This window comes from Leptonychotes weddellii, chromosome 4 (assembly GCF_054177405.1).
Source record: "Leptonychotes weddellii isolate Sample4059 chromosome 4, ASM5417740v2, whole genome shotgun sequence".
Classification (NCBI taxonomy): Eukaryota; Metazoa; Chordata; class Mammalia; order Carnivora; family Phocidae; genus Leptonychotes; species Leptonychotes weddellii.
This window is the reverse complement of record NC_138372.1, coordinates 131,702,863-131,727,306: the sequence shown is the minus strand read 5'-3', so window position 1 is coordinate 131,727,306 and position 24,444 is coordinate 131,702,863. Positions and strand designations below refer to the sequence as shown.

General features: G+C 38.5%; 1 pseudogene; it reads left to right on the top strand.

Moving 5' to 3' along the window:
* LOC102731948 (bromodomain-containing protein 2 pseudogene) overlaps positions 1-24,444 on the top strand; it is a 73,521-nt pseudogene that overhangs the window by 28,779 nt on the left and 20,298 nt on the right.

The window sequence follows — 24,444 nt, the reverse complement described above, 5'->3', positions numbered from 1 at the left end:
TTGCCTGAGGCCAGGAGGGGTGTAATGTGCTGGGCTTTATGTTTGTTCACTTGTTCAGCTCTGTTTATCCCACTGGTTCAGTTATTTGCCACACACTGAAGAGGAGAGCTTTTCTCTCTCGGGCCCCTCCCAGTATCTTTAGTGCCAAGTGCCTGAGGAATACAGAGTTAAGGGCAGCATCCATTTTAGCCATTCATGTAGAACTTTCTCCTTTGATTTGATAATTCATTGGCCCTATGAGAAAGCGCCCTTATAAACTTTGTCCTTATGAAAGTGATGGCTCCTCTCTTGTCCATTTCTCTTTTTCTGTGTTTGCTGTATCACCTCTTACCTTATCCCTAACATGTGTGCACATAAACAGACTCACATACACAACAGAATATGGATATAAATCAAATGCTTCATCCCAAGAGGCCCTAACTTATGTATAGAAAACAAGTTCCTTCCATTTCTTTCAAGTAAAATCTCTTCTGAGTGAGGCTACATATGTCCTTATTTCCCTTCCATTTAAGGGAGACTTCATTCAGAATGGAGTTTTTGTTTTTTTTTATCTTCAGTGAATATGCTTCTGGATTCCAAAATGCATTAGGGCTTTCATTATGATTTATAAAGACACATATGCACAAATACAGTTAATATATTAAATAAAGACTATAATACACTTCTATAGACATTGTTGTGGCACGGAGTCAAGAGAACTAATTTTATTTGACACTGTCTTTTAGCAGAGCAGAAATGTTACACTCAGCATGCCATGTGTAAAGAATCCAGGGTGGAGAAGATAAAAATACACAAGAGTAAGAATCTGTGACAGCCTAGTCTCATGACATGCTGCTTTATTATTACTCTTAATAAGAATATTGATAGGGTAGGAAGTGTTTCTGCACTGGAATATCCATGTAATTATTTCTCAGCTGTGTTATGTAAAGAAAAACAAGTATTCAATATGTTTCATATTGAAGTATTTTAATCAGAATGTATTCCCACCCCCAGAAATAAGAGGGGCGGGGGAAAGAAACCCAAAAGCAACAAAATAAAATAAAATAAATGCCCTGGCTGAAGACCTTGCTTCACCAAGTGTTATTAAGCTGATGAGAAAAATGGATGCAAAATTCACAGTATTGAAGGACTTGGAGATGCTCTGGGGACAGAAAGTCAATTAAAGTCTTCACCTTTGTATTGTTGCCGCTAAATACAGAGCAGGTTTGTAAGTTGGAAACTGCTGATGCTGTGTGGGGCCCGCTGAGTGTTCTCTGTGAGATGATTTATGGTGGGCTTCAATTTATGGTTAGTGGGCAAGATCCCCCTCTCACGTGTGACTGGTGCTAGTAGTTCCTCATGACAGCACCTCTATTGCTTTTCCCCAGTTTTACATCCTTATTCAACATTTTCTAGGAGCAATTCTTTCACTACCTGAGCAATAAAAGAAGCCGGCTTTTAATTATAGATTGCTTATGATGTGCCACGCTGTTTTTGACAGTTGACTCATGTTGTTTCTAATCCTTAAGACAATCCTATAAAATGGACATTATTCCCATTTTACCCAAGAGAAGACTGAAGTTCAAAAGGATTAAACAGCATAACTAATGAGTGATAGAAGCACATCTCACACCAGGTTTGTTAGACTCAGAAGCCTGTGCCTTTTTCTTCTACATTAACACATATTCTCTTTTTAAATTCAACCTGGGAACTCACTTTCTGTAACGATTTCTAGAAAATGTCACAATTTTGATCCTGGGGGCCATGTGGCCATGTATACCCAGATGCCTCCTGCCACAGTTTGAGTAAAGATATTTGTAGAAATCTAGCTGACCTCAAAGAAAATAAACTTCGGGGGAAAAGGTAAGAAAGAAAGAGAGAAAGAGAGAAGGAAAGAAAGAAAGAAAAAGAAAGAAAGAAAGAAAGAAAGAAAGAAAGAAAGAAAGAAAGAAAGAAAAAGGAAGGAAGGAGGGAAGAGAGGATGGAAGGAGGAAGGAAGGAAAGAAGAAAGAAAAAAGAGAAAAGAAAAAAACGAGTAAAAGTAAGAAACACATGCAAAAATGTAGACAAACTGAAGCAAACAGAGAAATAACCAAAACAGTGTGAGTGGCCCTAAAATCATCTAACAAGAGCAGTTGTTCAGAGAACAAATTAGAAATGTTCCGTGTGGAAAAGAAGCACTTCTGATGGAGAGTTGATCATTCCCATCAATACCTGAAAGGCGGACATAAGGAAGAACAAGTTGACCTGTGTGTGTGACCCAAGCAAGGGGAGAATGGAGACTCTGGGAAAGTCTAGGTTGGCTATAAAGAGGGATTCCCTGAGAATCCTAGTTCTTAGATGAAGCTGCAGGCAGAGGAGTAGCAAGCCAACTTGTATTAGAGGTGGGTAGGGAAAAGGCCTACCACTGAAGGGAATTAAATACAAGAAATTCAAGAATCAGAATAGTGATCAAAATAGATTTCCTTTAAAGTTTTCTAGCAGTCTTGATTGGAAACTGACAAACCCGATGCTGCTTGCCAAATATGTACCACAAACACTTCAGGATTGAAATCAACGGGCACCTCTTGGTGTGGGCAATAGTTTCTTTCTTTCTTTCTTTCTTTTTTTAAAGATTTTTTTCCTTTATTTATTTGACAGAGAGAGAGCACAAGTGGGCAGAGCGGCAGGCAGAGGGAGAGGGAGAAGCAGGCTCCCTGCAGAGCAAGGAGCTCGATCCTGGGGCTCGATCCCAGGATCCTGGGGTCATGACCCGAGCCGAAGGCAGATGCCCAACCAACTGAGCCACCCAGGTGCCCCAGGGCAATAGTTTCTTAATAATAAAATGGGATGGCCTTATCAATGTGCTGTGCAGCATTTTCCCTTTTCTTTTGCATTTGTCCTCAGAGGTATGTGTCCTGCCACAGGTTTTAGGCCAAAATGGGTAATTCATCCTCACTCACCACAGCCCCTGCGTTGATTAGTTAATACTATATTTGTGTCAGTGATGAAGAAAGTGACAGACCGCACAGAAAATCAAGAGAGGGTGTTAAAAGTCAGACAGGATATGAACCCTACACCTGGTCCAGTGCTGGTCAGGACACACCCTTCCGTCTTCTGTTCAGGATTTTTTTTTTTTTTTACCTTCTTTATGTGCGTTTCTGCTTTGCCACACACAGCCTGGAGCTGGATGGTGCGGTGTGTGCCACATGCCTGTCTGCTGCCGGGGTTGCCTTATTTCCTTCATGTGTGACTGGCAGCTCTTGTGAAAAAGAAACAAACTCTGAGAACATCATAGAGTTCAAACCGCATGTAAGAGTGTTCGGTTCCTTTTTACATCCTTGAGGGAAGACGGGCAAAGAATCAGAGAAAGCACAGCAGGTCTAAGTGTAGTGAAAACCGTGCACTCTGGAACTGGTCTCCTTTATAAGGGTCAGGTTGATTATCGTCATGAGTTGGGTAGCCCTGATTTTATGGAAGAATGAAGAAATAATGCAGGTGAATATTTTTTTTTCCCCAATGCTGGGAACTGAGAGAGTTCTGGGTTTTACCTGAACTAGATATTTCCAACTTAGCATCAGAATGAGACTGTTGCAGTATATATATATTTTTAATTCATTGCTAGATATCAACACCAGTACTTAAATTCTTCTTAAGCGAGAGTCTATTTCTTTTTTGCGACTAAAAACTTTTCTAAAGCAGTTCCTGCCAAGGCAATTCTCATTTTTGTTTGTGATCATTCTGAATAATCCAGTAACAGGGTGTATACAGAAACACGTTTTAAGTCTGTTTTTATGGAGAAGCTATTGAAAACACTCTACCTGGATCAGTTTTATCACACAGTCCATATACTTCTGAACATGTAAATACTGTCATGGGACCCGTAAACTGTTGTTCTTCTAGGTGAAGCTACATCAATTATTTTTTCTTATTATGTTTTTCTTGGCGGGAGGAGGAAATAGAGCTCACCCAGAGTGGAAAATTTTCTTCCTTGATAGTAAATGAATTTAATGGAAAAATCTCAAAACATTTTCACCCAATTTCTGTCTTGGCCTAATTGTTTTAAGATACATGCAGATCAAATGCTAAATAAAACCTTTAACTGAAGAACGAAAAACTATTCTAGATTCTATAGGAATTGTCAAGAACCAATGCATCCTTCCTTTGTGTCTCAGGGCTAGGTGATGAGACCCTAGATTGGCTCAGATTGTGATCTCAGATCTGATTCCTCAGGCAAAGAGAAAAAAAGATTTATATATGGAAAAGCATTAATGAAAAGGTAAAATTGCAGAGACTACATTTTTCCCCAGGAGGAGTCATTTCTAGAGAAATATTTTCTCAGTGTTCTCCCCTCCATCTTTCCCAAGATTTGCAATGTACTTTCAAATTTGCTGTCTTTTTGCTTCTGAGAAAGCACCTCCATATTTCTGCGTGCGTGCGTGCGTATGTGTGTGGTATAAACCTGTGCCTTAAAAAACCATCTCCACAAACAAACCAAATACAGAATTTTGATCACAAATTAGAACTGGAATTCCCACTTCATGAACGTGACCCTCCCTTATCCGGTTCCTGGGTCTGGTGAGATCCAATGAGACAAAGTAAACCTTTGTACGTGTACAGTACTGGGTTTTGATCTGCTTTATTGAAAGATAATTGGTTATTTTAAACTATTCTTGTCAGGACACCTGAACCCCAAATACATAGCGAACGTTCAGGAGATTATGAAGAGTTCCCCCAAAACGTCCACCCCATCAGGAGTTAAGAAACAAAGTATTTCTGGGGGAAAAAAAACGAAATTGTGCTGTTTGGGCAACGTTTTGATAGCGAGCCTTCTCAGGTTCTTACTCCCCACAGCCCGATTCTACCCAGCATAAACATAACCAAACTGCTGTTCAATTACATAATGGCCATTTTAATTATTATTTTGTTTAAGTCAAAATGCATATTCATTCCCACAAAGTTCATTTTTATCGGGACTGTGAAACTGCATAGCTCCAACAGGCAGAGCTTTCCTGACTGCCCCGCCGGGGGTCTGGGTTTTCAGGTGGCCCTCTGTTTCTCCCTGCTCGTTTGGCAGGTCTTTTGCCATTTTATTTCAATTATTACCAAAAGCTATCCATGTAGGAGTAGTTCCATAAAACTGAAAATTGCAGTTTAAGTTCACATCTTAGCAGCATTTCAAGTGCACATTGTAACAGAGACTCCCAGTAATCAAGTTGCAGGAAGGCTGTTATAATAGTCTTTCTCTCTCTCTGAATTGCAGCGGGGAAAGGCAGATGTGGAAATTATGAGTAATGTAATTGATGATCTTAAAGCTTTTAAATACCCAAGCTCTCAACAATCAAGATCTATTTGAGTTCAAAATCTAATAAGAAGTAAATACAATAGGTTTCAATAAGACATTTTATCAAGAGCTCAGCAGCACTTTCTCTCCTCCTGCTTTTATGGGCAACATTATCATCTCATCAGCAGACAAGTTGGAGAATTTTATTGTGACACATAATCATTTTTAGTTCATCATATTTCTCTCTCTCCTTGTGCAGCTTTTTCAAAAATAAAGTTTGGTCATTAAATACACTATTTCAGAGGATTTTTTGTCCTTAATAGACTTAATAGGGAAGGAAGCAGGGTGTTGTTAAAACAAGCTGTTTATTGACAACTAATTTATTGTGTCCCACGGTAGGAGGCTCTACAAAACACATCAGTGTGTTAAAAATAATACCGCTAAGATATTTTCTAGATACCTGGTTTCACAAAGCCTAGCTAGTGACAATTATTTCTAAGTTCATCCTGCAACCTATTCACTAGCCTGGCCCCAAAGAACTTGCATGCTATTAAGAGTTAATTCAAATGCCACGTTAAATACACCTCGATATTATTTTCGTTAATATGCAAATCATTCATAATATCAGGGTGATCTTATATTCAGTGGGAACAGCAATAATGCCTGCTTAATGATGTATTCATCAGGACCGTAGGTGTCTTCATACTATTACTGTTACATATTGTTTTCAGAAACAGGCTTGACTACAAAGAAAATTGTATTGTCTCTGCAATAATGGCTTCAAATATTTTTTTTCTCTTTTGGTGGAAAAATATCTTTGTCAAGCATACATACGTACTGGTAATCTTTCCAATGCTATCATTTTCACATCCAGATATACACTGCTACCAGCTAACGTGGTTTCTGAGATCTGGAATTATTAGCATTACATTTTAATCATGAAGGAAACTCACAAAAAATGGCTTGTTTTGTTTGTTTATGAGGAAAAATCACTTTCACATTTCCATCATTTTTTTCTCCTGCATTTTCTATTAAGACAATAGAGAAATTGTTCATAGATGGGTTTTTTTTCCTAACCCGAAACAAAACAAATGTGTGTACGTGAATGAATACATAATTTTTTTTACAAGATAATGCAAACTTTTCAAGGCACCAGTAACATAAAATATAAATTAATGTTAATTTTTCTGAACATGTTCTGTCACTTCCCAGTGGAGCAAAAAAGAATAAAAATAGCTTCTGGAGAGACAAACGTGAAATTTCATCATGATTGCTCTGTATTCTAAAAATTCTTACGTGTGGTGTCCAGGCAAATCAGCAAAAACCTGCAAAAGGCTTTTACGTAGCTCTGTCTCTTGCATTTACGGCTTTATTTTCTACAAAATTTAGTAATTAGAAACCCCCAAATTCCAAATTATTCTCATATGGAAGAACAACAACAAAAACCTTTCTTGTTATTGTAAGCCCCAGGTTAAACCATGAACCATGTCAAACCTTAACGCCTCTCCTCAGAAGGTTGACTTTCAATCAAAAACCTTCCTGCTCTGGTTGTGCACTCAGCTACAGATGACAGGAAGAGTCCATCGATTGATTATAAATAGCATTCAAATTAAATGTACAGTTATGAAAAAGAAGGTTAAAAAAGGTGGAAGAATCCTCGCCCCTCCCCCCGCCACACACACACCTCCCACCCACGCTCTCCATCCCAGGAGTTCCCAGAGATAAGAATTAAAGCAAAACTAAAGGATCTTTGGAAGCAGGGTTGTTTTGCCATGGATGAGGGATTACTGATTGGCTTTTTAACTTCAGCTTTTCCAAATAGTTTTTCAGTTATTTAATTTACTCTACATGGAGTCTATTGATTATTCAAGTTGGCAGTCAATTTTATAGGGCACCCTGCTGTTTCTTTGCTTAATGTAGTCAATGATTGTAATTGCTTGATCAGTGCAGCCCATGAAATAGGTTTTGTGTCTTTTTTACAATGCATTGATGGCTTTATCTGATGCAGCCTTGGCAGGGCCGGGTTTTACAGAGCTCCCCGGAACTCCCAAAGGTCTCTAGATTAATGGCTATGGCGAGCGTTGGAGCTGCTGATGCTGCGCTCCAGAATGTACTCACACATCTGGCATGCCACTTGGCACTGGCACGAGCTTTGTGTTGTGCAGTTACAGAATCTCTCACCAGTGCCTAGTTAACTGTTTTCACTAAGGGAATGAGATAAAAAGCCATCCAGAGAGCTGTTGGCACCCACTCTCTGTCACTGTAGTCACACATTAAAAAATTCTTTTTCAGTCTTTTTTTTTTTTAAGAGGCAAATGATGTATGGAAACAACAAATTACGTGGAATGTTTATGTGTTGAACTCTGTTTGGATTCTGAAAAGCATCCCATGGGTGTTCGGATTTCCTGTAAACCAACAAGCAGCCCCCCTCCTTCCCTTCACCACCGCCTTCCCTTGGATGAGAGCATGATAGTATGAAACGCATCCAAGTTTTCCGTGTGAGCTGACAGGGGCTTTAGATTTCGAGAGAAAGGTGGATAGCAGAATCACGAATGTGAAAAAGCAGCCTGAACCACCCTCCATAGCTCATTACAATAAAGGTAATTCTCCTATCCTTCGGTGAATCAGGTTAAATTGCTCAGGCATCATTTCCCTATGCCTCATGTCAGTGTTTCATATTTGGTACAATTTGAATTGCATTATTAGACATGTAAAATGTAGTTTTAATAAGTAGACCAAGAAAAAGTAATGAAATATGCAACAGAGTTGCATAAATCCATGGACAATATAATTATATAGTACACATACACGATTTACGATGCCCAGGATGATATCCACAAAAAAAAAAAAAAAAGAAAGAAAGAAAGAAAAAAAATGTGATAGATTTTTAGACCAACTGGGCTCTGAGTTGATTTTCTCAGTAGAGTTTGACATTGAAATTGGACAGGTACAGTTTCCTTATTAATACTTTTCTCTCTGAGTAATAAACTATAAATGAATAATACATCTCTGAAAAGGAAAAGTCTACTAAGGAGACAGAAAATAGTATTTTAAATTCCTAGGTCTACATGGAACTGAAATTTCCATTAGGGTAGCAATTGTATAAGAATACCATAAAGATGTATGCCATACTAGTCTGCAAGCTTGTGTGCAAGAAAAACATTCAAATTTTCTGAAAATAACCATTCTTGGTTTTAGATTTTACAGTCATTGTGTGATGTCATTGCTAGGATAATACCACCATTAATTCAGATTTTAATGCGTTTACAATAGAAGTTCCTCCAGCAAATTCCCTCCCTCTCCCTTCACTTTCTTGGCCTTCAGACATAGTCTAAACATATTTTATCCACTTCATGCATAGCCTTACATATTACACAACTTTCTTTCCTTATATAGAATGTTATTATTTAATAAGTTGAACAGAAAGAAGCCAAGTCAGCAATTTACACTAGTTTAAGGATGGCCCAGGCTTTGAAATATGAAGAAACGCCTTTTTCTTAAGGATGGTGGAAAAGCATCTGACCACTCCTCCACTCTCGATTTCCTTTTACTTTGAAGCACTGTAAAAATGACCATCATTTTGAAATAGATGCCTGAGGCACTTTTCCCTGGCTGTGCGCACTGAGATGGTCTGTATGGCTGGAAGTCTGCTTCCCAACCCCCTCAATGCACACACACAGAGTGAGTGGCATAATAGCTGAACAAAATACTCAGAGGAACTGAGGGACCCACATATATGACAGCTCATGAAAGGCCTTTCTTCAAACTGATCGAAGATAACTAGTGATAGTGGATAAGTCTGGAGACGGGGCAACTTGAAGCCTGGGGAGTTGTCCTCGTTGTCCCTGTTTAGAATGAGCACACCCCACCCTCCTCCCTCACTCCCTCCCACTGGCACAAGCTCAGCTAGTCGGTCCCTGAGGGAGAAATACCCTGTGTATTCAAGCGAGGCCGATCCCACGGTGGGATCACCTTGATGCTGGGCCTCCACTCATGCTCAGCTTGCTGAGCACTTACTTGAGGGCTGGGTCGCCCTTTCCAGACCTTTCAACCATCTGTTCTTGATTGTAGAGTTCCAGAGGGCAGGGCCTTTGTCATTTTCACTTGCCTTTTATTGTTCCTTTTGGTAGCAAGGTGTTATGCAGATGTGGACACTTAATAAATACTATAGGGCAGAGCTTTGTTGACCCTACAGGAAAGGAAACGTGTCCCAAGTGAAAATAAAGGCAAGTGGGCTTAATCACCCATCTGAAAGGATGGGAAAGTTATTTGAACAGCAAGGGACCTTGATTTGGATGAAGGGTTCTCTCTCCGGTTATCTTCTTCCCAGGGTACAGCATTGTGGAAGGGGTAGCAGGGACAGGAATAGCTATGTTCTAATCTATGTTCTAGATTTGAAACCGTGCTCTGGCATTCACGTGCTAGGTGACAAATTACTTAACCTCTCTGAACCTCGGTTTCCTTCGAGAGAAAGCCCTCGGCCTGCCCAGGGTTGCTGGAGGATGAACCGAGACCCCACAGAGAAGCACCTGCCACACATAGAAGCTGCTCCATAAATGTTAGTTCCACCGAACTATGCCTGCGAGAGAGCGAAGTCCAATTCCTTGCTGCTCCTCTAATTCTGAGCACCTGTGGTACTTCTATCTCTTCTACCTTCCTTTTGCCTTTGGTTTTTATTTTAACTTTCCTTTTCATGCCTGGCTATACCAATTGCTCGCTGAAGATATAACCTAAATGTAATTCAGAACAACACAAGCTAATACCATGTGCAATAGACAAACAGCATCAAGTTTGGGAGAACATTACTGTTTCTCCTATATTACAATGTATTTCAAAAAATATCAGTATTTAATTGATACCCTTTTGTCACCTGAATTCCTGGGGTTGAGACACGCACTTTCCTTGCCCTCGGGGCACCAGGCAGCAGACCGAGCTAGGATTTGAGACCCAAGGCCCAGCCGAAGCAGGATGTACTGGCCAAGGTACTCTAACCTGATGTGGAAAGAGCCACAGAGGGGAGTCTTAACAAAAGTTCATAGATAAAGTCGAACAGTTAAGGCAATGGAAACCAAAAGCATAGTCTAAGATATGAGCGATGGATGTGAATATACTGGTATACATGGCGAAGGGACAGAAATGGGCAACCATCCAGGATGAGCAAGGAGACTCATAAACGGTTCTCATGAGCAAGCTGACCTGTGGCTTGCCCTCAGTTTACTCTGTTAGCTCCTAGCTGCTATGAGAAGGTGTGAGACTGTCTTAAGATAAAGGGTTGAGGCAAAAAAAAAAAAAAAAAAAGACAAAAGGTTGAGGCAAAAAATCCCAAGTCATGAACTCTGAGCCAGAATGCATGTGACTTTACCTACACAGAAGACAGCTCCGTGGTTCTCCCAGATGGCAGACTGATGCCCTGTTTACTATGCTGGCTAAAGAGGTCCTTCAGCGATGAGTGAGGTCTCTCGCACCCCTCGACAATCCAAGGACCTAACACTGATGCCAGGATAGTCAGACACGTAGTCCAAGAAAAGAAGTCTACTTTGGTACATGATGCATCCTTCCAAATCTACTGCCCATGACAGCAGGTTTTTGAGAAAGTCCATGGCTCTCAGGACTTTTTAAGAGAGGATACATGTGTGCATAGAGGACTCGGGGAGAAACTCTCCAGATACTCTGGCATTAGTGTCTGTAATGCTCTCGTAGACAGAGGGACAGCTGTCCCATTCTCCCGGGTTTGTCCGTCACTGCCGGTGAATATCGGAATGTGAGCCTTAAACTGGGAAGATAATTGTTAAATAGTAAACTGAAGCTTTACCCGTTTTCTGGGAATCACACTGTGTGTGGTGTTTCCACCATCAGATCAAGGGTGTTCCGGGTATTATCAGGAAAGAACAGACACCAAAAAGTATGCAGGAGACGGGAGTGGAACAGGGGCCATGTGTCCAGGCATGGTAAGTTACAAAACTTGATCATAACCAGGTATTATTCTTAAATTGGGAAGGAGAGACCGTTTAAGAGAAAAACAGCCCTGATAGGGAATACATTATAAATTATTTGACTAAAAATTTACCAAAACTTACCCAAAGTGGCTGTACTCTTAACGGCCCCCTTCATCATCGTCCCACATCAAACGAGAACAAGCATTCCTCTCACTTGCCACCCATTTCCACCACAACTAACAAGAATGGGGGCCTAAGAACAGGAGGAGGCAACGTAAAAGTGAGAAAGTTACTTTTCCCACGATTCTGAGTCGCAGTGAATACACTTCATTCCTACTGTAAAGGCCTTTCTGTTTTACATTAATGCTGGCCGTGATAGGACAGTGTGGCTCATATTCCAGCAGAAGGGAAGAGAAAGGCATCTCAGCCAGCATTTATTGATCAGTTAGCATGTCCAGGAGAGAATTAAATATGCCTGTATGCTTTTACACACACCTATGTATGTGTGTGGGTATATACTCCCTGACTTAATTTCTTGCAAATCTAGGGCATAGACATATTATATCTACTTCACTGGTGAAGATCTGAAGCTCAGAGAGATGTTAAGTAACTTCTCTGAGGGTTACACAGCTAATGAGGTGTGTAACACACATGATTTACACCTGGGGTGGCTTACTCCAAAACCATGCCTTTCGCCCTTCTTCTTCTTCTTCTTCTTTTTTTTTTTTAAAAGATTTTATTTATTTATTTGACAGAGAGATACACAGCAAGAGAGGGAACACAAGCAGGGGGAGTGGGAGAGGGAGAAGCAGGCTTCCCGTGGAGCAGGGAGCCCAATGCGGGGCTCGATCCCAGGACCCTGGGATCATGACCTGAGCCGAAGGCAGACGCTTAACGACTGAGCCACCCAGGCGCCCTTTTTTTTTTTTTTTTTAAAGATTTTATTTATTTATTTGACAGAGAGAGAGACAGCGAGAGAGGGAACACAAGCAGGGGGAGTGGGAGAGGGAGAATTGCCCTTCTTCTTGATGCCTTGTGTTACCAGTAAGTGGTAAAGGCATGATTCGAAATTTGCTTCTTGAACTCTTGAAGGACTTAAATGTAGGTCTGACACCTGAGTGTGATAAACATTGGCTACATAACACTAAGAGCATCCTTCCTGCCCTGTCTCAGACACACTGGTCGTGGTCTCATCCGGAAAGGGTGTGCAGTAGCTGTTCAGTTCTTGGCCTTCTCTCTACACTGTCATGTGGAACTTCTGTCTTGGCATGAATAAAGTCCGGTGTGGATATCATGGACTTTGAATATTCAGGGGGAAAAACACCTATTTATCAATAAGCTCTACAAATATTCTAAGCACAATTATAGAAGACCTAGTGTTCAGATAATAGTTTCATTCCAAACACTCGCAACCCATTTTTTTAATTAAAAAATTTATTGTCCATGTAAAGATTGCATCTGATAAGAAGTACACCTACCTATGTGAATTAAAGGTTTGAAATTCTTTTCACAATAATTCAAGTGTTGCCCTTGGTTCTCACAAAATCCCTTTTCCCATCAAAACTAAGATGGCAAACTTTTTTTTTTTTTTTATGCCAGGATGATGCGGTTTTTATTTGGGTTGAATGCCTGGAAGGTGGCTTCAACCTTTGGCAGCCCACACTGTGTTCATGTTGGCATTGGGAGTATTTGCTCACACTTTGGTTTGCTAAAACATCATGCCCTTGAGTCAAATGCCCCAGTGGTACATTCACCTCAATGATGGAAACTTAAGCTGACTCAAACCCAAACATAGTCTTTATTAAAAGGGCTATTAAAAATACATATTTCCTATGATACTCTTAACCAATGTGCTCATAAACCAATTGGTTTATAAGCCGATGACCATTAGAATTTTTAAACAAAAATTTCTGTGATTGGGGGAAATTTGTGAAATACCTCAAAAAATAAAAAAAGGAAAAGTTTTATTTATCTGCACTTGCATCCTTCAGGTAACTATTAGTATGCTAACTGTACATTTCACTTACCGTATTTTATCAATGTCTAGGATTATACTTGCATGCTTAAATCAGCTTATTAGTGAGCAGCTCTGAAAAATGCTGTCTCTATAGAAAAATTTTTATTTTTTTTCCAATCCCAATATCAGTTCTCAAAAAAATCCTTTTTTTAATATTTACTATTCTTTCTGTTTGTCAATCAATCTGTTCACTGTAAGTAAGCAAAATCTTTAATTGTGAAGAGTATCTTAAATTCTTCCCCCCCACCACCATCCCACTAGAGATTGGACTGAATGAGAAGTCACTGGTTGTGAGTCTATGTGGACATCCTATATATGCTGACTTAAAGACCCATATTGAGAATGAATCATGGGAGGTTGGCTGGACTTCCACTCTGTCATTAGGGAAACTACACTCATATATTCAGTGTTCTTGTGAACTCCAGCCTTGTTAGATGTGCTTCCCCTAACATTTTTTGTGGTCCTTATTTGAGACTTTTCAATCGGTTTCAATTTCCACATCCCTCTGCACGTCCAGATTCTGGCTGTGCCTTGCAGAGGAGGTGCCAAAATTCCATGAGAACAACGGTCCCTATGGAATTTTTGGCTTGACCAGAAGCAGGAAGAACAGGAAACGTTATTTTAAAAAGTCCCGTTTTTCACACTGTTGATGTCTGGAGAGTTGAGATAAGCTTTGAGTCTACTTCCATATCTTTGGGTGCCCCTCCAAGCGTGCTCTAAATGGGGTGTGAAACGTAGCTTGCTGGGGTAGGATTGGACAGTGATCAAGATGAGACAGAATTGGCAGTAGGGCTTTTCTCCTTTTAGTTTCCAGGATGATGGAGGTGAAGCTGGAGGTTTCCCATCCTAATGCCTTATCTAGGAGACAGCTCTGTGAATACTGGCCCAAAATGTTACTTTTCTTTTTTGTAAATATTATACTTTGAGTTGTTGAGTTTTAGTGAGCCAGAGAGCACAAAAATAATCTTTATTCTTGAAATATTTATACATAGAAGCATTACTGAAATAAGAATGCATGATTCCTTGGATTGGGTTACATTGCTGTGACATGATTACTTTATTTTTAGTTCTTAGTGCTTAATGGAAACATGACATGGAAGTGGGTGTTGGGGCAGAAACCAAGTTCTAGAAGTGACTGTGAATGGTTAAAAAACTGTTCTAGACTTCCTCAAGTCTCTACATCCTTCTGCTCCTTTGAAATACCCACTTCTTTCTTAGTTTTACCTCCTTTGAAATATCAGCTATTTTCTTAATTTTACATAGAAAAGATGTAAATGCCATAGTGAGTTCTCCAAAGATCTTTATTTAATACATGAGTATTTCCAAATGTGAAACTATATTGTAGATATCTTAGAGCTGTTGAAGATCTAGCAAATATATATCAGGAGAGAAAATTGTTGTATAAGTTTAGGAAAGAAAAGCATCATATATAATAATTCAGTTTTAAATTTGAAAATTATGTGTTATGACAGACCACATGTATTTACCAATGTTCTTTAAGCAGAACGGAGAAAAGTTAATACTCCAGAAATGTACAGTTCTGCAAATAATCCTGGAAGTGGTCATTTACTTTCTCAAAGAATGCAGGATGTGTGAACATTTTATTTCTAATTGTCTAGGAATTCACGAGAATAAGGAAGACTCAAGGCAGGTTTTAGGCATTGAAGACTGTTGCATGGCAATAACTGAAAACAAAAATTCATCTGCCTTTGCTAATATCCAGTGCCCCTCACAATTGAATTAGCAAGTGGATTGATTAAGTAATCCAATGACAACATTTACTAAGTGGATCCCTCACATATGCCCATGCTTAGGGCAATCAAAAAGTTTGAAATGAAGGATACTTTCCTACTAACCATGGACATTGACTCCTCATGAAATAAATACTGTTTCTAATTTTCTCCTCATCTTTCTACACTTCAATCAAAAAGCCATAAAATTCTTTAATATTTCCTTAGCATGTGCAGTCTCTGGGCTTTTACTTGATCATTTGTAATACTCTTAAATTTTCTCTGAATTCTCGAGGTATATTACTGATTATCTATCATCTATCTATATCTATCTATCTATCTATCTATCTATCTATCTATCTATCTATCATCTGTCTATCTATGGAGAGAAGCAGCTAATGATAATACATCTTAATAAATCAGAAAACTATAAACATCCATAAGATCTGTATTCTCACAGATTTATTACCATGGTTGGAGAAGATAGTCTCTGTAAGCAGAGGCTTAAACTTTATCTACTTATGCCTTCACAGTGAAATCATTCAGGAATAAGCCACATTAAGGTCACCTTGCTCATCATTTTAAAAGGATAAATTCTAGAATCTAAGAAAAACTACAAAGTTTTCAAAAATATTGGATGGCAAAATCCTGATTTTCAGAAGCAAGGAAATGTGAAAGTGACAGGCTGTTGAGGAGGTCTCCTTCCCTACAAATGCAATCATGTCAGCACTGTCAGCCCCATTTACTCAATGACTCAAATAGCACTTTTCCTCTCTTGATGAATATTAAATACCAATGCTATTTAATAAACAACTTGGGATCACGCAAGACAGAGAATAACGAGACATAGTCCTTTTCCTGCAAGCATTGATTTCTTCTAGGACAAAATGAGCACACAAGAAGTCCCACTTCTACATCTGGACATTAGGATAGTAAATTTGGGAAAAGATCTCTCCCATAGACTGTAATTAAAGAGCTACTTGAACTATCACAGGATTTGAAACAAGTCATAAGTATATAAATAAGTGGACAATAGGACATTGTTTGGGGGATGTTTTATGATCTTTAGCGTGCTTTCACATGCATATACCACAAACATGAAATGGGAAGGATGAAGTTTATGGAAAACAGAGAATCAGGGAAGTAATGAACAGAACTGGGTCTACAGGCAAATTTTCTAACTCATCATGTTCCTGTTTCCATTTCACACACTGTATACCTTCTCATTTGAGAATGGTTAGGGTAAAAAATGATTCTAAATCCTTAAGGGCAATGGAAGTACCATTATCATAAGAATTTTTTATATTAAAAAAAGAAATGATGGATTCTCTGTGGTTTCCTGGCAGTACCATTTTTGGATAAACACATAGCAGAGGACACCCCTGAAGAGTTAAGAATGAGTTCTTCATTGATTTGCTTACCTTGGCATCACTTGCCACATGACTTAAAGGCAGTGACATGTGGCAGAGAGAAATCAATAACTAGAAATAGTTAGCTATGCCATGGCTCTCGTTGGAAAGGGCAATCATTTCATTTTTCTTTGGTATTTCATGGACTTTGTCACCTTAAATTAAAAAAAGGGGGGGATTAAAGTGGATCTTAAAATTGAATGCATATTTGGAGAACTCTTTATTAAAAAGTTGCTAGCAGACTTCAGTGTCTCCTGGTTTTAGCGGATTGTGTCCATTTGTGACTATCATATACATTCCACAAGAACTAATTTGTGTTATTGAGGAAAAGCTGTTGGATTTATTTACTTGGCCTTGATTAGATTAGATCTGGCCATGTCGACTGGGTCATTGTGTTTAACTCCTTACACTTATGTTTTATAACATTATAATAAAAGGCTGAGAGCTTTGCATCCGTGCCTGTTCACAATCATTTACCCATAATGTGTCTGAAAGAAAGAGAGAGAAATGAAAGGAGACACTTTCTCATTCATGATTCTTTTAAAAACTGTTCCCTTGTCTTCACCCCTCCCATCCTGATATCGCATGCATGGCTTGTTCTCAGCCTGCTCCGAGACAAGCTAGGGCAGGCCCTGTAATATGATTCAAATTGCAATCTCATGTCTTGCATCCCCCAAACACCTCATCTCCCATTCAACCTGGAACCTTCATTCCAGTCCCCAATTAGACTAATATATCTGCCCTGCTCCGATTGGGGGTGATGGATCGGCTGGGCGGATAGGGAGAGACGGGGAGATTTTCTCAGCTCCTCTGCATTCCCACAGGCACGCAGCATTTGACAGATTGGGCAGAACTGCCACGAAAGAGTCTGACACAGATGGTGTAATTAGAAAATGCGAAGTGCGAGTGTGAAATTTATCTTTGATCAGCACCTCCTTGCCAGATTGTCATCTATGTTAATATGATGATGGCTTCTTGGAGATGGATAAAGGAAACAGCAGCCTTGAAGAGGAAAAGGAGACTGTTCACTCCATACAGAAGATATTCTATTTACTTCTGAAATCCAATCAATTTCCACCGACCAAAGTGAAATTGTACTTATTTAATTCATATGGAAAACGAGCTTAACCTGATTCCTACACTTTGTTAAACTATGACCAATAAGGTAAAATCTGAGCTTTAGCTGGAAGGGGAGACATGTCAATTTTTATAGAGTAATAAATTTTAAAAAATGCAATCCATATCTGCAGGAGCTGTGGAAGACAATGTTCATCTCTTTTTATCAAGACTATGAAAAATGTATAGAAGAAAATCCCTACACTCCATAGCATGAAAACTTCAGATACTGCCAGTGAAGTTTTATTTTTCACTTTCCCTCCACTTTTTCTGGTCCAAAATAGTAACTACGATTTTTTTTCAGGGCAAAGTACACTAGCTTATTTTCTTTGCTATTTTAGGTTTTATTCTTTTTTCTGTATTTAGAGATTTATCATTTTAAAACCTAATAAAATGCATTTCTAGTCAGGACTTGCAGAAATGGCTTTGTTTTCAGGTTATTTCCCTGAAAAATCAGGAAATTAACTAGGAGGGCTACCCAGCATAGCCATAAACCATTTCTTCTAAGTTAGCTATATCCAAGACCAGTCATCTTTTCTTTGGATGGCTCAGAAGGTTCAGGTTTACAAGCAACTATGATAGACTACATTTTGCTATAATCTGCTCAAATGTTCACATTGATGGTGCTAATTTTCAGGAAGGTAAATTAGCATAATTAATGACCAGCCAAATTTGGGGGTAATACAGTATGTAATTAACATTAGAGAGTTCTGTTGTACCACCTGCCCCCACATTTCATTGTTGCAGGGATTGAACTGTACAGGAGGAAATTTTCCCCTTTGCTGCACTGAGCAGAAAGCAGCTTTCTTCATCAGAATAAGCCATTAGCTGTAATGGCATGTAGGTGTAATGGAATGTGCTCGAAACATCTGTGCTGAGAGCAGGGGAGAAATTGCTGCATGCAGTCGTAGGCCTTTGGGGAGCTTGATTAAGGGTTGCTTCAGAGAACTTGAGATCTGGCTTGGGATGCAAAAACAAAAAAAAAAAAAACAGAAAGAGAGAGAAGAACGGAAAATAATGCTAATAGATTTACGGATGTACTGCGGGGAGAACAAAGGATTTTTAATTTTTTTCTTCTTTTATTGCTCTTATATTGCATCTGTTCTCTGTTGGGCTTTTACTTATTGAAGTGATCTGGAAAAAATGTTGCTCTAAATGCAGTTTAGCAGGAAAGAGCAGAGCTGTAGAAATAAAATAGCTTGATTTTTTTCCCCTTTTGGTTCGTTAATGGAAAGTTCCTCACAACCTGTGAAGAAAAATTCTAAATATTATTTATGCTAAGTGTTATCTTAAAATTCATCTCAGAAAATGAAACAAATATCCAGATTTGGAGCTGGAAATAATTTTTTTTATCAGTCTACACACAGCAGCTTTTGCAATGTGTCAACTAACCAGCTAATTCATTTTAATTAATTGAATTTTTAATTCATTTCAAGTTTAACTGCTAATTCAGTATTTCCAAGAGTGCATAGAACTGGTTTTTAAACGCATTTTTTTCATAAGATGTTCATAAATATATGTATTGTAGGTAATAACATTTTAACTTATGAGGACAATGGGTGTATTTTTCAATTTATTTATTTATTTATTTATTTATTTATTTATTTATTTATTTGGCAACTACTTATTGAGCATTTGCTATGTGCGAAAACACTGTGTCCGGGCTGGATGTTTGGTCACGTTGCTGGGAATATGATAAATTACATTTGGCAACAAGCATGGCCAATTGTATCACTTCAGTCATCTCCTTATTCCATGCTGACTGCTGAAGCTAAATCGATTGCGCAGTGATACGCATTGATTGCTAAAACAACTCAATTGAATGCATCAGTTCTGGTGAGGTTTGGCCACTTTAGAAGTGTTAAAAAAAAAATAGCTTTTAACCAACAGCCTTCGTAGGAAAGATAAGCCAAAACAGAGTTATATTTAAATAACGGGTAGAGAAGGGTTAAATATTTGAGAAACTAATGCAACTGAAAGAATTAGCATTCTGCACGGGACAGATGTGAATGTATTGCCTAGAAAATTAGAAACAAACCTGAAAATATTGGGTGATTTTATGATTAGGTAAATCTTACACTTTCTAATTATAAATGACAATGAAGCACTCTATTTGCTGGAATCTATCTTCCTTATGAAATAAGAAGCTTGCTGAGCTGGTGCCAAAAATTCCTTGCACTAAAGTTTAAAATATGTGGGGAGGCAAGAACGTAATAAAAATTCAAAAGCTAATAATATTATGGCGACTGGCATTGTTTACAATGTAGAGCACCTGCTGTTTAAAAAAAAAAAAAAAGGAAGAAGAAAAAGTAAAATCATCAAACTGTTCCTAAATGGAAAATCTGGGCTCTCTGCCAATTACACAATGTGTTTCAGGTGCACTGTAAATAGGAACAATAAAAGGTGCAGAGGAAAGAATATGAAATGTTAAATCTCAAATACATGAGAATATTAATATGATGTTTCTTGAAAGAAAATCTTGGGACTCTTCCAGTGTTCTGTGGAAGGAGGGGGTTTAAAATTTTACACAGCATATGTAAAGTTCTAAAACTTTTAATTGCCTGTATCTTAAAAAGAATATATATGAATGCAAGACCATTTGCTTCAGGAGCATTGCCTTTCGTTAGGCAGAAAGGTCCATCTAGACCTGCAAATGCACCCTGCATTTCTTCCAACCTTTCTTTACTACAGTGTGTGCGCGGGGGGGGGGGGGGGGGCGCGTGCATGCATGTGCATGTTTTTTGTGGATGGCAGTGTGGAGAATTAAATCCTGAGAGTAAGAGGAGAAGAAAAAGTAGCTTCTGTTTCTTATTGTTGAATACGAACTTTCTACATCAAAATTAGCATTATGAGCCACTGCAAAGTATCAGACACAAAGGGTGGTAGGATGTTGTACTTCTGTCTTCTCACTATGAAACACTTAATAATGGATTCCTCCAGAATTAGACACCTATTTTTACCAGCTAACAACTCACATGTGCCAAATTTCCCTTTCTAGTTCAAATGTGTTTCCTTTTCAATGAGACTTTTTAAAATCAAGTCATCTTTGGAATGTCTATTACATTTTCAAATGCCAATCGTTCACAAATCAAACTGAAACATGATAATGCATATCTTTTAAGAATAACTTCTAAGGTGACACAACTGTTTTACAATGATAACTGGAAAGTAACCTTCAAGAACTGGACATCTTTCAAATACCCAGTATTTCAGAAACTAGAAGTGCAATGATTTAGTTGTGCTTTTCAGACTGAAAATTGCTAAGAACTGAAAGGTTGTGGAATCTTTGGGTCAAGTTTTGTTTCTTGTGAGTCAGGAAACAAATGAAACTAAACAAAACCTCCTAAATGTCCACATGGCAAAGGCAACTCTTTTAATACAGGGAGAGACGGGTCCTCCAATGAGACAAAACATGTAAGAACAAGGGTTGCGTTTGGTCCCGACATCACCAGACATATACTTGCTTGCTCTTCAACCATTTACAGGGTCAGCCTAAGGAATTTACTTAAATTCTCTTTCCTTGTCATTAAAAGTGGGTCAAAGTAGTAACTAACTTGTGTGATTTTTATAAATAGTAAATGATATAATTAAGGTAAAAACTCTTAGCCTAATGACTGACACATGGTAGGGACTTTAAAGATTTCACTAGTTTAGCTAGTGTTACCGCTATCACTATTTCTGAAATATGCTTCATTTTCCATATCACGGTTACCGAGATGCAGGATAATTTAAGACATTGCAATTGGCACCGTCTTGAAGGACTCCTGCAATGGGGGATTATGAAGAAGTAGAGCTCCGCTCTATGGAGTGTTCCTTGAAGAACACGAGTTTGAATAGGGAAGGAAATGAAGGAGCCAGTAGAACTGGAAATGGGCATATTGGCAACAAGAACCTGGAAGTGCACATTGTAACACAGCAGAAGATCGGAAAATAGAAACACTAGAATATTAGAAATATTAGGAAAAAGAATTAGAAAGTGAGCTTTGCTTTAGGCAGACTATCAGTTGATTCCCGATTCTCTTACTACTAAGGGCCTTTGGGTAAGCAATTTATCATCTGTAGCAACAGAGTTTTAGGATGGGGGTGTTAATACCTACCTCACTGTAAGAACTAAATGGTAAAATGAATAGTAATGTGCCTGACAATTAGAATATGCACACATATATTCACTCCTATCCCTTAAATTGTCTTTGACTTCACCTCCTTTTTAAGATTTGTTTTCAGAACTCTACACACATCTGTACTTTACATAAGATGTTAAAATACTTTTATTTATTTAATTTATTTATTTTTGAGAGAGAGCGTGCGCATGTGAGTGCGAGGGTGGGCGGGGCAGAGGGAGAGAGAGGATCTTAACCCCTATGCAGGGCTCCATCTCATAACCCTGAGATCATGATTTGAGCCAAAATCACCAGTTAAAATACTTTTAATGAAAGAATTTTAGCACTTTTTTCTTTTTTTTTTAAAGATTTTATTTTTATTTATTTGAGAGAGAGACTGAGATAGAGCATGAGAGGGGGGAGGGTCAGAGGGAGAAGCAGACTCCCTGCTGAGCAGGGAGCCCGATGTGGGACTCGATCCCAGGACTCCAGGATCATGACCTGAGCCGAAGACAGTCGCTTAACCAACTGAGCCACCCAGGCGCCCAAGAACTTTAGCACTTTTAATGAAAAACAATCAGGAAATATATTTTTTAAATAGTTCCATGACTAAGGTTTCAAATATCAGGCTTTCCTCCTGTTCAATCAATATTCTCCCATTTTACAATCTGCAAAAATTATACTACATCTACATATTTCATCCTGTAAATATGTTAATACGATGTTGCCAGCTTAGTTCTTCCAAGTTTGAAATTAGAGAAACAACAACAGAAAATGATTTTCAAGACAGCAATATTTTAGAAAATATACAGAAATGACCATGGCATTAAACTATTCACTAGAGACTTCTAAGTGGGCACATATTTTGGGTTGATATTTTCAGTTTTGTCAAGTAATTTATACAAATTGTGGCTTTGGGCACCACCTAAATATTTGTTAGTTACACTGGCTTGACCCCCAGTCATCTTATGCATAGATTACTGAAATTATATTCTTATTAGCTCCCATCCTTTTCTCCAAATACTTTTCCAAATTATCTCTCCTTAGAGGACTGTGATATTATAATTGTCCTCCCTCTGAAATTGTCTTCTCTCTTATATTCTGAAAATCACCTCATAAATCATAATCACAAAGGTGGAACACAGTTAAAGATTTCTTTATTAATATGATGTATGTTTTAACTATACCCTTCTACAGAAATTAGCCCATCTACATTAGTGCAGCTTATTGAAATTATCCTCAATACATATTATTACTTTTTAAGCACAAGGCATAAATTCTAAAAAGGCAATGATGGCATTCAATACCTTGAGTGAATATGATCTCATATTGATTATAATGATGGTGATTACTTTGATGAAGGTATTAAACATGTGCCATATGTAAAGTAGAAACAAATATCCAACCTGAGTGAATGATGCATTCTTTCTGTGGTCAGATAAAAAAAGCAGCACCCCCAACTCTGCAAGCTGGACAGATCCCTAATTGTTAGTCTTGTTTGTGGGACCACCTTACTAGTGACGTTGGAGTAGAGATTATCAGAGCAATACACAACCATTACCTACTTATATGGAAGGTTATTATGGTCACAGTAAGAAGAAAGGGATGTTTCTTTGACTGGATCATAAGGGCATATCTGAGCTTTTTTCGATTGGAAGACATCTGACACATCTTCTTTATATAGGAAATAATACATATTTATATGTATTTTTAAAACCCTTTTCAAATAAAATAAGATGAAAATAGAGAGGGAGGTAAACCATCAGAGACACTGAACTCTAGGAAACAAACTGAGGATTGCTGGAGGGGAGGGGGTGGAGGGATGGGGTAACTGAGTGATGGGCATTAAGGAGGGCATGTGATGTCCTGAGCACTGGGTGTTATAGGCAACTGGTGAATCACTAAATTCTACCCCAGAAACTAATAATACAGTATATGTTAACTAAATTGAATTTAAATAAAGAATTTTTAAAAATGCTTTTCAGTTGAAAGTTAAAACTCTTTCAAGATTTCTTTATTTGTGGCAACTTCCCCAGGTTTTGTGAATTTTTAAAAATTATAGCTAATTTTAATTCCCTGCCAGATGCTTAAAGTAATGGCACAATCTACTCCTTACAACAGTCTAATGTATTGGAATTCTGGGATTCAAATCATACATTCACAAAAATATCAAACTTGCTTAAGCAAATAAGAAAATTATTGAATGCCTAATGGAAAACCCCTGAGGCATTATTGGCTTCAGGTGTGAGTTGGTCCAGAGGCTCATACAGTTCCCAGAGGGCAGGCTGTCTCCTTCTTGCCACTCTTCTCTCCTTCATGTTGGCTTTATGCTCAGATTTTACCTAGTGGCCCACTGGCAGCTCCAGACTTAAATACCCCCAAGTTCAAATCCAGTGAAAAGTCATAAAGAGCTTTCCTGTCTGCCCATTATAATCCCAGGTTTAGCACAGATTTTCTTGATTTGAATCCATGCCCATCTTTGACTATCACTACAATTAGGGGAATATGATGCCCCAGTTGGCCAAGACTACTTCAATGGCTACTGCCTTCCAGATTCAGCTGTGGAAAAAGATTTATCAGAACATGTAGTCTGAAAGTAGGTTTATGTCCTCCAAAGGAAAACCAGGATATGGTTCCAAAAGAAAGAAAACAAGCATATCAGATTGCAATACTACAAAAGAGGAGACATCTTATTCCCTACTATCGACCCAGACTCTACAGCATTGTCTGGCCCAGGTTCACGAATCTAATGTGTTGCCGCCATTCTAGGTGATCAGGTATCACAACGGTACGTGAATCAGACACAGAGCTTAACATTGGTGTTTTCACAATTATCAGATGCCTAGATTTTGATGAGGTAGCTATATAATTCTCTAATGATAATTTATTACATG